We start from the raw sequence: 15,722 nt of genomic DNA on the forward strand, positions 1-15,722 counted from the left end.
AGTGGGAGATTTAGTGATGGTGTATTTGTGAAAAGAAATATTTCTTGCTAAGACTTATAATAAACTGAAAATGAAAAATATAGGACCATGTAGAATTATAAGAAAGTTTTCAAGTAATTCTTATGAAATTGAATTGCGAGAAGGGATTGGGATATCACCTATCTTCAATGTTGCAGATTTGTATAAATACAAAGAGATAGAGATAGAGCTATAGGAGAAGACTACAGAATATGAAGTTCAAACTTTGAACTGGGAAGAACAAATTCCAAAAACAGTTAAGAAAGAGGTGGAAGCTGTTTTGGAGAAAAGAGTAACCAAAAGAACTAGAGGACAGGTTTATTCTCAATATCTAGTCAAATGGAAAGGAAAGCTAGTGGAGGATGCTAGTTGGTTGACATCGGCAGAGTTGCAGAATTATGGAGTAAACCCTGAAAGTCTGAGGGACGATTCTTTTCTTCCCCGTGAGTCTGATGCAGGAGCATCTAGACTTAGCCAGCAATGTGATTGTTTGTTGACATGTTGTGGCTAAAGGAGTTGAATTTCATGACCTGAGTGGTTAAAAATTCAGTTTTAGTAGAGAGGGTTGGATCTCTCGAAGATGAGTTTTACTTCGTTATTGTCATAGTTAGGAAATTGTCTTATTTTAGAATAAAGGCTAAGTTGTTAGCATAGGTGTGTAATAGAGCTTGAAAATAGAGATTTAATTGTTAGATTGATTAAAATAGAGATCATGTTGTTACTGCAGTTAGAATAGGATTGATTCATAAAAGAGAAAAAATGTAATGGAAAAATATTCGCTGAGCTGAGATGATTGAGGTTTGAGTTAGAGGCGAGAGTTTGATAGATAGGGTTTTGAGTTTGAGACAGAGGTCAATACATTGCTGTAATTGAGCAAAGAGGACCAAGACTTTGTAACATTTTAAATTAATGAAATTGATTCAGTGTGTATTTGTAGTATTCCTCGTGTGGACTATCGTTTACTCTGTGTATCCTCGTTCAAAAAGTTAACCGGGTATTTCCTTTATTTTCACGCTTTAAACGTATATCTCAGTGTTTAACCTATTTTCTCATAAATCGTGGTCATTTTGTGTTAAGGGTTAATCTTGCGATTAAACACTAAAATGATTGATTAAGCACTTTACTTAAGTATTGAGTTAATGCACGTGATTATATGCAAAGGCAGGTTTTAAACAGTGAAGGTGGTTATCGGGCGGACAAAAAGCTGTAAGTGGTATTTTGGGGGAGTCACCTGATTCCACTAATCAAGTGACACGTAGCACTTGGGTGGAGAGAGAAAACTGCCTTATCAGGTGGGTATTCTCCATGCAAGTGGTTCACCTGATATCCTTGTGAATCGTTAGATCCAGTGTGCATTGATCAACGGTTGAGGAAGAGTGGACGGTTTTGTGTATTGGGTTGAGTAAGGACCGTTAAATTTGGAGAGAAGACATCTACGATGTAGAGTGATCCTGATGTGTTTTGTTGATCAAGTTGAGTGTTGACCATCAGATCTAATAGAGAAGAGATCAATGGTGCAGATTGAAGCGCTGTTTATAAATCGAAAGTCAACGTGGGACCGAATTTTTAAGTGAAAAGTGGGGACCCTCCGTGTAAAGCCAACCACAAATAGAATCCACTGAAAGCACCTGATTGGTTCTAAAGTAACCAATATTCTATTTTGAAGACTTCACCTTGTTTTCACCAACCTCCTGCGCCATTACCTTATGCATGGTCGCGCCTAAGCATCAAGATACAAGCTATATGAGCTATAAAAACACAAGCTAGAATGGTGTACACTAGCGAGAGAAATACGTTGAGAGATGCTGCTAGTGCTGAATCGTTGAGAGATGCTACTAGTATCGGATAGTATGGATAATCTGAAACTGCTATTGTTAGTGTTGGTTTGACCTGGAGCTACTGCTAGTGCTGGTTTGACTGGATAATTTGGTCTTGCAGCTACTACTAGTGTTGGTTCGACTAGATAATCTGGAGCTCTAGCTATTGCTAGTGTTCGTTCGATTGGATAATCTGGAGTTGCTATTCATGCTTACTAGTAGAAGACCCTGCATAATATTCAATTACATAGTAAAAGAGCCTGCATCATGGGTTGTTGGGTGGTTGCTTCCCAGGTAGAATGTTGGAGGGAGGTTGGGTGGATCAACCACGTGGAGAGAACAGAGTGTGGTTGCTCATGCAATCAACCACTTGGAAATCGTTGACTTGGTAATCAACGATGAGACAGTCTATCATAACATAACATATATGATAACATAAGAACAACGAACTAAATAGCATAGCATTTAATACCTCGAAAATAGTGCTAACATTAATTTACATTTCGAAAGTATGAACCAAACAAATTCAACTTAATATATAGTTTTTTCCTCTTCGCCTCTGGAAGAGGCCAAATAAGATGATCAAATAAAATGTAGTATGGTCAATACAATGGAGTGTTAAAAAGTTTAGTTTAATTGTAACATGGAGTACACGAAGTAATACTTAAACAATCGTTTCTGATTACTATAATCCCATGTCATTGCCAGATAAGAAAGACTAATAACATTAGATCCATAATCTTCTCTACCAAACCATATTGCATTAGGTAAAAATTTTAAATAAAATATGATTGCTCACAAATCAACTTCCTCACGAAACAATACGACTATAGTAGAAGGAGCATTCATAATAAAATTTGATTGCTCACAAATTAACTTCCTTCTGAAACAATACATCTATAGTATAAGGAGCATTAATATGGACTTACCTAATACACATATAAAGATTATTAATAGATAATTAAATATTAATTTTTTATTATATTAATATAGATTTATTTTAATCACTTATTTATTAAGTTAAATTAAATTTTGAGAAAGATGACATTTTTTGAGGTGAAACTTTCTTGAGAATATAAAATTTGACAAGAACATTTACATTTTTAATAATTTGATCTCTTTTAATCTTGAAAAGTCAATGGTATATATATATATATATATATATATATATATATATATATATATATATATATATAATATGTTTATTTTATATATAATAATAATAATAATAATAATAATGTGTATTTTTGCATTGTTTAAATTACATTTTTTTTTTAATTTACAAAGAATTTTTATTTAAAATATTTTTACTCGCTTGGATTCTGTAGAGTATACAATTTAAATTTTGAAATTTAATAAAAATTTGCGACATTTTAAATGTAAAATAATTAATTTACTCAAAATGTTTTAACTATAAGAATCCTATTGTCTTATATCATATATATAAATTTTGTTTAACCATAATATATATGTAATTGAACTGGAAATAATTTATTTAATATAGTCATTGAAACATTTTATTTATGAATCATATGGTTTACATTTAAATGATTTTTTGTTATTAATATATTTTTAAGTACATACGAATATTATTTAACTTTATGTATTAAAATAGCTTATTTATGACCATTATTATTATTATATTTTATTTAGCATATTATTTTTATATTAAAAGCATACATATTCTTATTATTACTTCTTTATAGAAAGTCAAATAATCTCGTTGCTTTCTATATGTCTTTGATCCATAATGAATTAAAAAAAGCCTTTTTGTAGAAATCACATAAGAGAAATTTTTGGCTGACGTTTTCGAATCTTGTTGCTTTTAATTTTTCTTCTCTTTAGTTTTGAAATGTTATATATATATATATAACAATGGAATTTAAATAGTTTCTTAAGTCTAGTATGGAAATAGTTTTAAAATATAAGAATTATAAAAAATATAACTTATTTTAAATTTTAATTAATTTATTTTTCTTTAAAAATATAAATTTATGTTATTTTATATGGATATAAAAAATATTTTATTTATAATTAACACTGAGAGTGAAATATATGAACCAAATATAATGAGGTTTGTATTATTGATGTTTTATAATTTTTTCAATAGAAGTTAACAAAACATATTTTTTTATTTTATTTTAACCAACATTTTTTATTTAAAAATTATTATTATTATTATTTATTATTTATTTTTTATTTTATTTTATTTTAAAAAATATTCTATTTTTATTTTAAAAAAATACATATCAACTTGAGGTTGAGTATCAAAAAAATTCTGAACCTATAACATGCCACACACAATATATAAAAAATATATCAATATTCATTACGCTTGCATTGCTTGAACTAAAGGTTGAGCATGGTTAATTCAACATTGGTTGATGAACTTGGATACTTGTACAATTTCATTGCTTATTACAAAGTCATACATATGTATAATTATTAGTTGTAAAGTCGTATGAAGTATTAATTATTGATTGTATTCACCCCACCATTGTATACACTATATGGTAAGGTTGCAATAGAAAATGTCATATGGTAAGATTTGCATACGCGTTAAACATTGGTTAATATGCCACCGCCTTAACCCAAGGGAAGTAGACGTTAGGAAGATTCGAGAGAAAATTATGTCATACAACTGTTGCTCAATGTTAGGGACAATTCGGTGCATCTCCACGGTGGTTTCTTTGACAGCAAATCAGATAGTCCTAATGTCGCTCATCCCCGTTAGGGTAACCAATTTGGTAGTCCTCGCCTCCCGGTTGTCTCATTTTCTCGTTGAGGCTCTACGCGTTGTGCTCTAAAATTCCATGGTGCACTCTATTTATGTTGCACAGACATGCCTTATCTTCTACATTTGATTAATTTATGGGGAATTCAGTTGAAAAGAATTAATATTATTTTGTATTAATGGAGAAATGGTTACACAAGTTGTAACGTATCTCCCTAGTTTAGGATTTGTTCATAGAGTTTAGGAGTTTGGTTGCAACTTCTTGATCTCTAGTAATGTACTTAATGTTGTAATTGCTCATTTGATATAAGTAGAGTGTACGGAGAGAGTTCTCTTTGTTTGAGTGCAGTATCCAGGTGCAGTACTCACCTGTGAGCTGTAACTCCTTCTTTTTCAATTCAAGTCTGATTTTTATCATGGTATCAGAGCACAGAGTAGGGATAGCCTTAATTTTTTTTAGGATGTATCGTTGATTACATAACTGTAGTGGCGGTGGAGAGTACAGAAGCATTCATAGAATTAGGTGGACTACAGTAACACCTGAAGACAGGTCTCAGATGACTGATCATCTTGGAGCGGAAAATTGGGTTGGCGCGGTTTCGTCGCGAACAGTCGCACCATTTTTGAGCGGAAGAAAGGGTTGGCTCTGTTTATTAAGAAACAGTCGCGCCATTTGGCATGGTTTTGAGAGCGATAGTCGCGCCAATGCGCCAGAAAGTGCTATTGGCACGGAAAATCAAGCCTTAATCGCGCCAATTTCGTAAGACGCATCGATTTTTTTTCGGTGCGGGTATTTCGCCATCGAGAAGCACCAGCCACTATCTCTTTGAAAAATCTGCAATTTTCTGCAGATCGGCCTTGCCCGGTGGTGGCACTTTGAAATTCCCGATCTACTCGGTGGCACAAGATCGGAGTTGCCCGGTGGTGGCGCATTGGAGTACCTGATCTACTCAGTGGCAGTAGATCGGATTTGCCCTGTGGTGGCACATTGGAGTTCCTGATTTGTTCGGTGGTAGCAGATCGGATTTGCCCAGTGGTGGCGCATTAAAGTTCCTGATCTGTTCGGTGGCAGCAGATCGAACTTGCCCGGTGGTGGCGCATTAGAGTTCCTGATATTTTCGGTGGTAGCAGATCGGATTTGCCCGGTGGTGGGGCATTAGAGTTCCTGATCTGTTCGGTGGTAGCAGATCAGATTTGCCAGGTGGTAGTGCATTGGAGTTCCTGATCTGTTTGGTGGCAGCAGATCGGACTTGCCCGGTGGTGGCTCATTGAAGACTTATTCATCAAAGGATCAGAAATTTTATCAGTCCAATATGAATAACAGTGATGAGTACTCTCTTAAGCCAAAAAAGACGTGGTCTATTATTAGGCCAGTAGATTATTTTCTCAGGGAGCAGAGGATGTTGTTTATTTTGATAGGAATCGCCATCGCATCGACTTTCTTTATCCTTCAGCCTGGTTTTTTGGCTTCTAATGTTAATAAAAATGGAAGGTTTGTGCTCGAAAAACCTCATCGAGTTGTTTATGAGACTCCTGTTTCTCGGTTTGCTCAGTATAATTCGGGTTCGATGGTGAATTCAGGGGCTAATGTGCCCCTAGGTTTGAAGAGAAAGTCCCTGCGAGTTGTCGTGACGGGTGGAGCTGGCTTTGTTGGCAGTCATCTACTTGACAGGCTCATGGCAAGAGGCAACAGTGTTATTGTTGTCGACAATTTCTTCACAGGAAGGAAGGAAAATGTTTTGCATCATTTTGGCAATCTAAGGTTTGAACGGATAAGGCATGATGTTGTGGAACCCTTATTGTTGGAGGTTGATCAGATCTACCATTTGGCTTGCTCGGCTTCCCCTGTGCATTACAAACGCAATCCTGTGAAGACTATCAAAACTAATGATGTGGGAATCTTGAACATACTCAGACTTGCCAAGCGTGTTGGGGCACATTTTCTGCTTACAAGTACTAGTGAGGTTTATGGAGATCCTCTTGAACATTCTCAAACTGAAGCTTACTAGGGCAATGTTAATCCCATCGGAGTCCGCAATTGCTATGATGAGGGTAAGAGAACAACCGAAACTCTGACTATGGGAGCAAATGTTGAGGTTTGGATTGCTCGAATTTTCAATACATACAGTCCGCGAATGTGCCTTGATGATGGTTGGGTTGTAAGTAATTTTGTTGCTCAGGCTTTACGCAAGGAGCCTTTGACAGTTTATGGAAACGGGAAACAGACACAGAGCTTCCAGTTCGTTTATAATCTGGTTGAAGGCCTTATGTGACTTATGGAGGGCGAACATATTGGTCATTTCAGTCTTGGGAATCCTGGGGAATTTACAATGTTAGAACTAGAACAGGTTGAAGAAGGAAAGAATGACTCTAACAGTGATTGGCACATTCCATTGCTAATGGAAGAAAACAATGAGGAAGATGAAAAGCAGGAGCAGAAACAAGAAGAAGAAGTAACAGGAAATGTAATCAATAATGCAAGCCCAGAAAAGGCTAAAATAGGTAGATTTGAGGTAAGTCCCCTACCAAGGAGATCAAGTAGGAATACTCAATTACCTTCTAAATTGAAAGACTCTGCATTAATGTCAAAGTTTTTAAACATTGTAGAACCTACAAATTATGAGGAAGCAAGTAAATCTGATGTATGGAGGGCTACAATGTATGAGGAAATATAATCAATAAATAGAAACCATACTTGGGATTTGCTTGAATTGCCTGAAGGTAAAACCCCCATAGGATGAAAATGGCTGTATAAACCAAAAATAAATGCAAATGGGAGTATAGAGAAACTTAAAGCTAGTCTGGTAGCAAAGGGTTACTCACAGCAAGAAGGAATAGATTTCGATGACACCTTTTCTTCTGTAGCCAAATTAAACACCATTAGAATGCTAATTTCCTTAGCAACAAAACACAAATGGTAGCTACACCAGCTAGATGTTAAGTCTTCATTTCTGAATGGTGACTTGAAGGAAGAAATTTAATTAGTACAGCTTGAAGGTTTTGTGAAAAAGGGGCAGGAACATCTTCTGTGTAAATTGAAAAAGGTACTTTATGGTTTAAAACAGGCATCGAGGTTGTGGTATGAGAAAATTGACTCATTTTTTGTACAACATGGCTTTCATAGGAGCTTGAATGATCCAAATCTGTATACCAAGTTTAATAAACATAGGCAAATTATTTTGATTTCTTTATATGTAGATGATATGATTGTAACAGGGAATGCTAACAATATGATCAAAGAAATCAAATGTCACAAGTGTATGAGATGGAAAGACTCTGGACAAACCTTTCTTACTCAAGGGAAGTATGCCAGAAGCTTGTTGGAAAGGTTCAGAATGGAGCAGTGCAGATCAGCGGCAACACCGTTACAACAGAACTTAAAGTTGAGCAGTGACGATGGTACTAAAGAGGTGGATGCAACCATGTACAGACAACTAGTTGGTAGTTTGATATATATAACTACAACTAGACTAGATTTGGAATACTATGTTAGTGTGTTGAGCCAGTTCATGTCAAAACCACTCAAAAGTCACTGGATTGCAGCAAAAAGTGTGTTGAGGTATCTTAGTGGTACTAGTAATTATGGAATTTTGTACACTAACACTTCTGATGTTATTCTAGCAGGTTTTTTAGATTCCGATTGGGTAGGAAACATGGATGATCGAAGATCTATCACAGGTTACGCATTCAGCATTGGATCCGGGGTCATAGCATGGAGCAGCAAAAAGCAGAGCACTGTAGCTCTACTTCATCGAGAGAAACTGTTGTCAAAAGAGATATGTGTTGAATATTGTAAAACTTGTGATAACATGGATGATATTTTTACTAAGCCTCTTAGGCGTGTAAAGTTTGAATTGTTTAGAGGGATGCTAGGAGTTCAGGATATTAGAGGGATACTAGGAGTTCAGGATAATCCTTTCTCCATTAAGGGGGGGAGTTGAAAATAATTAATATTATTTTGTATTAATGCAGAAATGGCTACACAAGTTGTAACATATCTCCTTAGTTTAGGATTTGTTCCTAGAGTTTAGGAGTTTGGTTGCAACTTCCTGATCTCTAGTAATGTACTCAATGATGTAATTTCTCATTTAATGTAAGTAGAGTGTACAGAGAGAGTTCTCTTTGTTTGAGTGTAGTATCCAGGTGCAGTACTCACCTGTGAGCTCTAACTCCTTCTTTTTCAATTCAAGTCTGATTTTTATCTAATTCTGGGTCCCCATAGAACCATAGTTGCACTATGCAGTCTTTGGCGTTTGTTGGAATTTGAAGGTGTTTTGTCAGCTACCATCCTACACACGTAACTTATGACTCCTCACTCCATAAATTCTTTGTGCTATATTTATTCTGGTTTGTGATTTTAAGTTAAGATAGTGCCATTGTCCTATAGCAGGTCAAGCTACCCCATTGCCAAGGAGTGATCGTTGTGGCTCGTTTTTGAGGAGCTGGCCCCATATTGTTGGTAATTTCTTATTTTATTTTCTTTTAATCAATGAAAATCACTTCAATGAGCTTGCTTCTCCATATTTTCTTACGGGTCCCACTTCTTTGCAGGTTATGCCTACCGCCTTCCGAAGTCAAGCAACGTTTCTCTTTGGTATCATTGATTTCTCTAGTGCTTTATCCTATTTGCCTCTTACTGCTAGAAGTTATGGTTTTTAGATGAGGGTTTCTTATTTTTCAAATATGAATAGAATTTTCATAACATAAAAATTATTCTTTCCTGGAAAGGATTTATAATTCTTACATAATTTTGACAATGTTTATAATTTCTTACAGATTTTGATAATTTTTAAATTATCCTTCACCTGTAAAGTGTTTATAATTTCTTATATATTTTTATAACGTTTAAATTATCCTCACATGTAAAGGGGTTTCTAGTTTCTTTCTGTGATTTATTCAGTTGCGATAAGCATATTGGTTTTTCCATTTTCAAATGGTTCAATAGCGGTACGAATACATAAGTACAGAGCAGTGGTTTATGGAGAATTGCCTCCTTACTTTGTTATTTCTCTATTGTACTAAAAGGAGTAAGCCATGTGGATTTATGGTTGTGGTTGCATGCACTATAATTCTATTTACTAGTTTTATAGTCAACTTGGAAGAGTTTTCTACTATAAACTTCTACATGCATGTGGAAGATAATACTGTATTTTTCTTTCTATATACATAATTTCACTTATTTGGATAAATGTTTCAAGAATGGTTTACAATTCTTGCTTTTTGTTAATATATTAAATTAGAATAAATTCTTGTGATCATTACTATTGTTCTTTCCTTGAATTTTCGAATACCAAGTAAGGGTTTCTTCGGGGACTCGGCAAGGTTGCTTATATCAGAGGTGAACCAGCTCTAACCCCATGACTTGTAATTAGGTTGTTAAACCCCTCCTCTTGCTAGTCCTTTCGAATCATTCAATTTATCCTTAATGATTCACATTCTTACTGATGTATATTAATTTAAAAAACAATTTTTCATATGTATCACTACATTTTAGACCCTAGGTCTCAATGGATAACTCTATAGCAGTCTAGACCTTCTTCTGAAAAAATTTCATGTTCTCCTATTCTGAAAGAAATATGTTAGTCTCTTCTATGGAATTCACTGCCAACTTTTTTAATGGAAAGAAAACAATACCAGGTTATTCAGTTTCCATTTCATGTTCTAATTCTACCAGTACTACTGGTTCTTTTCCAATTTCCCTTTTCAATTTTGACCCAACAAATACAAAAGTGATTTTATAATTCTTTCATTACCAATCTAGAATATACTTTGTCTAAGTTTTCCCTATTTGGAAGAATCTATTTCAATTTCCTTTTTAACAGAATGTAAAATCAAACCACTGTAATCTATTTTGTAACAGTACATTCCACATAAAACATCCATGCAAAAAGTTTACAAATTCTAGTCATATACTTATCTGTTATAAGCTAATTCCATGAATTAAATAGGGTCAACTTCTCCACCCAACCGTAAGAAGGGAAATTTCATCCTCTTCTTCCCCAAAGCTTCCACTCCAGACAAAAGACTATAGTTCGCTTAGTCTTGGAATTAGGCAACAGACCTCAAGACTACAATCCAGTCCTTTAGCCTCTAATTTCATCCTCGTAATGAGGTTATCCACTAGAGCTAGTCCAACTCTAGATATTCCTTTGTTCTTTTTCTTTTTCCAAAACTTAAACTGAAATTGAAACCCTTTCTTCCCATTAAGTTCCCTTTTTCTCCAGGAAAGAAAGGTACAACCATTTTTTAACTGTTTCTAACTGTCTAGGAGTTAGAATTCATTTCCAATCTCCCCTCTTGAATTATGAATTTCCATGAAAGAAAAGGAATATTATTATCATTAATTGTCCATCTAAAATATCATTGGACTTTTCAAAGTCTTCTTTTCCAACAAATAATAAATAAAAATAGTTTGACTACTATCTGAGGGGGTGTTACATCTTCTCCCCTAGGAAAAACATCATCCCCGGTGTTTACTCTAGCCCATGAAATAGAGTAGGATAAGCTTGCCTCAGTAGAATTTCATCTTCCCAGGTAGCTTCCTTTGGGCTAAATTGTTTCCATTACAATTTAGCTTGGGTGATAAATTGCTTCCGCGACATTTTTTCTCTTTGATCGAGAATACGTAGGGGTTCTATCTAGAGTTCCTCGTCCGGTTTGACTTGGACATCTTGCCAAATAATAACGTGCTTGGGGTCATACAGTTATTTATTTAATAATGATACATGAAACAAATTGTGTACTTTTATGTGATGAGGAGGAAAAATATGATAAGTTACTGGCCCTACCCTTCCCAAAACTTGGAAAGGGCCACAGTATCGGGGTGCTAATTTAGCACAAGTACCCTACTGCAAAGTGATTTTCTTGGGTTTTATCTAGACATTGACATGACCCCTGACATGATATTCCTTGAAAATTCATCTTTTATCTGCGTAAATTTTATGTCAGCCTTGAGTCGCTTTCAAGTTCTGTCCAACTCTCTTCACTTCTTGTTCCATGTCTGCTAACATTTCAGGTCCAAGGATCATTTTTTCCCTTTAGATTATGCCACTTGACGGGAATCCTACACTTTCTTCTATACAACACTTCATAAAGGTTAATCTTTAACGATTCATGGTAGCTATTGTTATAGGAAAATTCAACCAGATGGAGTTAGTCCTCCCATTTCATTGGTTGTTGCATCACATACATTTGCAACGTGTCTTCTAGCATTTGACTAACCTATTCTGTTTTCCCATCCATCTGAGGATTATAAGCGGTGCTAAATCGGATCTGAGTACCTATCCTTATAAAAAGAGCCTTCAAGAATGCAGATGTAAATTTTACATCTCTATCTGATATTACTACTTTTTTCATTCCATAAAATCAAAATATTTCTTTCATGAAGATCTCTACTATCTCCACAACTTTGTAGGTGGACTTAACATGAATAAAGTGAGCTACTTTGCTCAACTTGTCTACCAACACCATGATAGAGTCATGTTGTTTCATAGTTCTCGGAAGCCCAGTTATGAAGTCTAACCTCGAGGGCTTCACTGGTGGAACAATACCATACCGCATGGGTTCATATTGGGGTATATTTTTTTAGGAAAAAATGACATAATATATTGAGCACATATTAGGGGGTAAAGGGTTTTTATATTAGTAAGTATAAAAAATGGAGCTAAAAGTTAATGAAAAAATATAAAGAGGTATAAAAAATGTTAATGGAAAAATGGATACCTGCAATATCTAGTGAAAGTAGGGGTTTTTAATTTTGGAAGGTGTATTGGGTTCATATTGTTAGGCGGTTAAATAATGTCATTTTTAGAGGTATTTTCCAATATGTAGTCAAATTAGGGGTATTGTTTAGTATGCCATGAACGCACGTGACATGTCATAGGTTCATTGAGTGAAGCGCCCATGAGTCCAACGTAATCATCTCCCATTTCCACTCGGGTATGTCGAGTGGTTGGAATAATCCAGCAGGGTGCTGATGCTTAACCTTAACCCGTTGGTACTCCAAACACTTTTCCAAGTATATCATAATATCCTTCCTCATTCCAGGCCATAAATATATTTTCTTGATCAGAGAGAATAGTTTCTGATAACTTGTGTGCAGCATAAGGACAACAGTGAAATTCATCTAACAACTTTTGTTTGAAGCTTGCCTGATTGGGAACATACAACCTTCCTCTAAAATTCAATAAGTTTTGATCATCAATGTTGTACTCAGTTGGTTTTCCTGAGTCTTGCATTTGCATAGCTTGTTGCCATAGGAATGTGTATTCTGAATCCTTAAGGGTAGCTTGCTTTAGTTGTTCTGTCACATCAAACTCCACATGATGATATTGAATTTAGTACACACATTGAACCTTCCTGCCTAAGGCATCGACTACTCTATTCTCCTTGCCTTTAAGGTTCTTTCTATCAAAGTCAAACTCACTCAGGAATGTTGTCCACTTAGATTGGTTCACATTTAAATTGGGTTGCCTAAACAAATTTGTTAGACAGCTATGGTCTATCATAAGTACAAAATTCTTCCCCAACAAGTAATGGCGTCGTACCTTCAATGCATGCACCATTGTAGTAAGCTCCAGATCGTAAGTTGAATATCGTTGTTCATGTTATTTGAGCTTCCTTGACTCATAAGCCACCACTTTACTGTCCTGCATCAGAACTCCTCCAACTCGTCGCTCGCACACTTCCATGCACACAATAAAATCTTTTTCTGGATCAACCACTTTCAAGATTGGGGTAGATGTTAGCAAATGTTTTAATTTTTCAAAACTGTGTTGAAATTCTTCTATCCATTGAAAAACTTACCCTTTTTCTGTAGGGGTGTCATGGGGTACGAAATTCTAGAAAACCCCTCGATAAATCTACGGTAATAAACCACTAAACCCATAAAGGACCGAATGTCTACTACGTTTTTAGGAATAGGCCAATCTAAAATGGCTTCAATCTTTTCAGGGTCAACAACAATGCCTTCAGAAGATATCACATGCCTCAGATATTCTATCTACTCCTTAAAAAAATAACATTTGATGAATTTAGCGTAAAGTTGATTTTCCCTTCAAGTTTGGAGAACAATCCTCAAATGCTGCTCATGTTATGCTCCATTATTTGATTAAATTGGAATATCATAAAAAAAAATAGGAAAAAATTGTCCAAGTCGGGAAGAAAAATCCCATTCATCAAACTCATAAAAGTTGTTGGGGCGTTAATCAACCCAAACGGTAGCACAATGAACTCATAGTGGCCATAGCATGTTCTAAACGTTGTTTTACATATATACTCGTCTTTGATGTGAATTTGATGGTACCCCGATCGTAAATCGTTCTTAGAGAACACAGTGGCGCCTTTGACATGGTCAAAAAAGTCATCTATTCGAGGTAGAGGGTATTTATTTTTTAAGGTTAACTTGTTTAATTTCTTCTAAACAATACATAGTCTTAACGTCTGTCCTTCTTCTTAACAAACAACATAGATGCTCCCCAAGGCAACACACTTGGTATGATGTACCCTTTATCAATTAATTCATGTAGCTATGTTTCGAGTTTAGTTAGTTTAGGGATACTCATGAGATAAGTTGTCTTTGACACCAGGGCAGCACCAGGAACAAGTTCTATGGTGAAGTCAATACTCCTTTCTGGCGGTAATCCAAGTATGTCTCGGAGAAATACATTAATAAACTCCCGAACCACAAGTATATCTTCCAAAGCTGATAATTTATCCTTCTATTTGGCATACCCAACCTGAACTTCATATACTTGACAACCCTTCTGAACAATATTTCTTCAGTTGATTAGAGGTGATTGATCGTAGTTTAACATTTATTTCAACACCCTATATTTCCTGCTTGTTTCCCTCCTCTATGAGGAAGTTGATGGTTTTATCCTTATAATTTACTAAGGACCAATGTCCTTCCAGCCAATCCATCCTGATTAACACATCATAAGAACCCAAAGGTAATATATTTAAATTCACTTTGGTGGATTATCCTGCAATTTCCACAGGGAAATTTTCTACCTTGGCTGTCACTCTATGTTTTTCCCCTGTGGCTAATTGCACCATCCATGAGGTTTTAAATTTCATACTTGATAATTGGCATTTTTCAACTATTTTTGGACAAACATAACTAATATTGGCTCTTGGGTCAATCAAAATAGACATGGTCTCGTTAGCGATCTTACCTTCAAACTCCAACATAGCGGGTCGATATTCTGCCTAATGATCCTCCAATGCAACATTCATTTTGGGAATGTTTCTGGCCACATCCCCAACCATGGAAGCCTCTTGAACACTTGTTTTAATTCCATTTCTAGCGTCATGAGGACAATTCTTATAATAGGGGGGTTCCCCACACCCCCAACACTCCATGGGGGTTTTGGTGGTTGTCCAAGTTCTACCTTATTATGCGTTTTTGTTGTTTTGGATTCCTCTGAGATCCAGCTTCATGGCGAATACTTTCCAAATTTTCCTCCCCCTATTTTCCTGGCTATTGACTTTGTTCCGCTTGATCTGTTACCCTTAAAATTGCTCGGAATCCTTTTTGTCCTCTTTTCCCTGACCAATTCCTATTACCTTCACCTTCTTGCCGCATCTACTAATAATAGATATGGATTTTTCGAATATTTTTGTCCATCGTTCTAGGATTATCGAACTCTATTCGTTCGTTCATATGAACAGGTAAACTACTTAGGAAGCACTGAACTTTTGCCTTTTCTTCTCATATATATGGAACTTAGTGCCATAAGGAGGTAAACATAGCTATAAACTCATCCATAGATTATTGTCCCAACTGCAGGTCATGGAACCCTTTCACTTTCTCCTCATAGAACATTTCTTTCATGTATTTATCTTTAAAATACTTTTGAAAGGTATCCTAAGTTACCCCTTGCTCGTCAACATTTCGAATTTTTTTTATCTCTTCCCACCAAAGGGTGGCTTTACCCCGCAATTGTTACACAACTAGTCAAGCTCTAAAATGATCATCATATTCATATATCTGAAAACACTGATTCATGCTAATTAACCAAGCTTCTGCTACCTATTCCGCTTCACTGTCAAATAATGGTGGTTTAATTTTCTTAAATTTTTTGTGTAATTCAATTCTTGACCTTTTAGGCCCTCTACCCATAAGTATTTCCAAATTCTGCTTCATTATTATT

The 15,722-nt window shown here is 35.4% G+C and overlaps 1 pseudogene; it reads left to right on the top strand.

Annotated features, from left to right (window-relative positions):
• The first annotated feature begins 1,786 nt into the window (after positions 1 to 1,786).
• LOC149236825 (UDP-glucuronic acid decarboxylase 2-like) lies at positions 1,787 to 9,228 on the top strand (annotated as a pseudogene).
• Positions 9,229 to 15,722: the final 6,494 nt, after the last annotated feature.

Source organism: Pinus tabuliformis, chromosome 8, assembly GCF_031772625.1.
Source record: "Pinus tabuliformis cultivar Carrire ecotype Pingquan chromosome 8, CPIR1, whole genome shotgun sequence".
Classification (NCBI taxonomy): Eukaryota; Viridiplantae; Streptophyta; class Pinopsida; order Pinales; family Pinaceae; genus Pinus; species Pinus tabuliformis.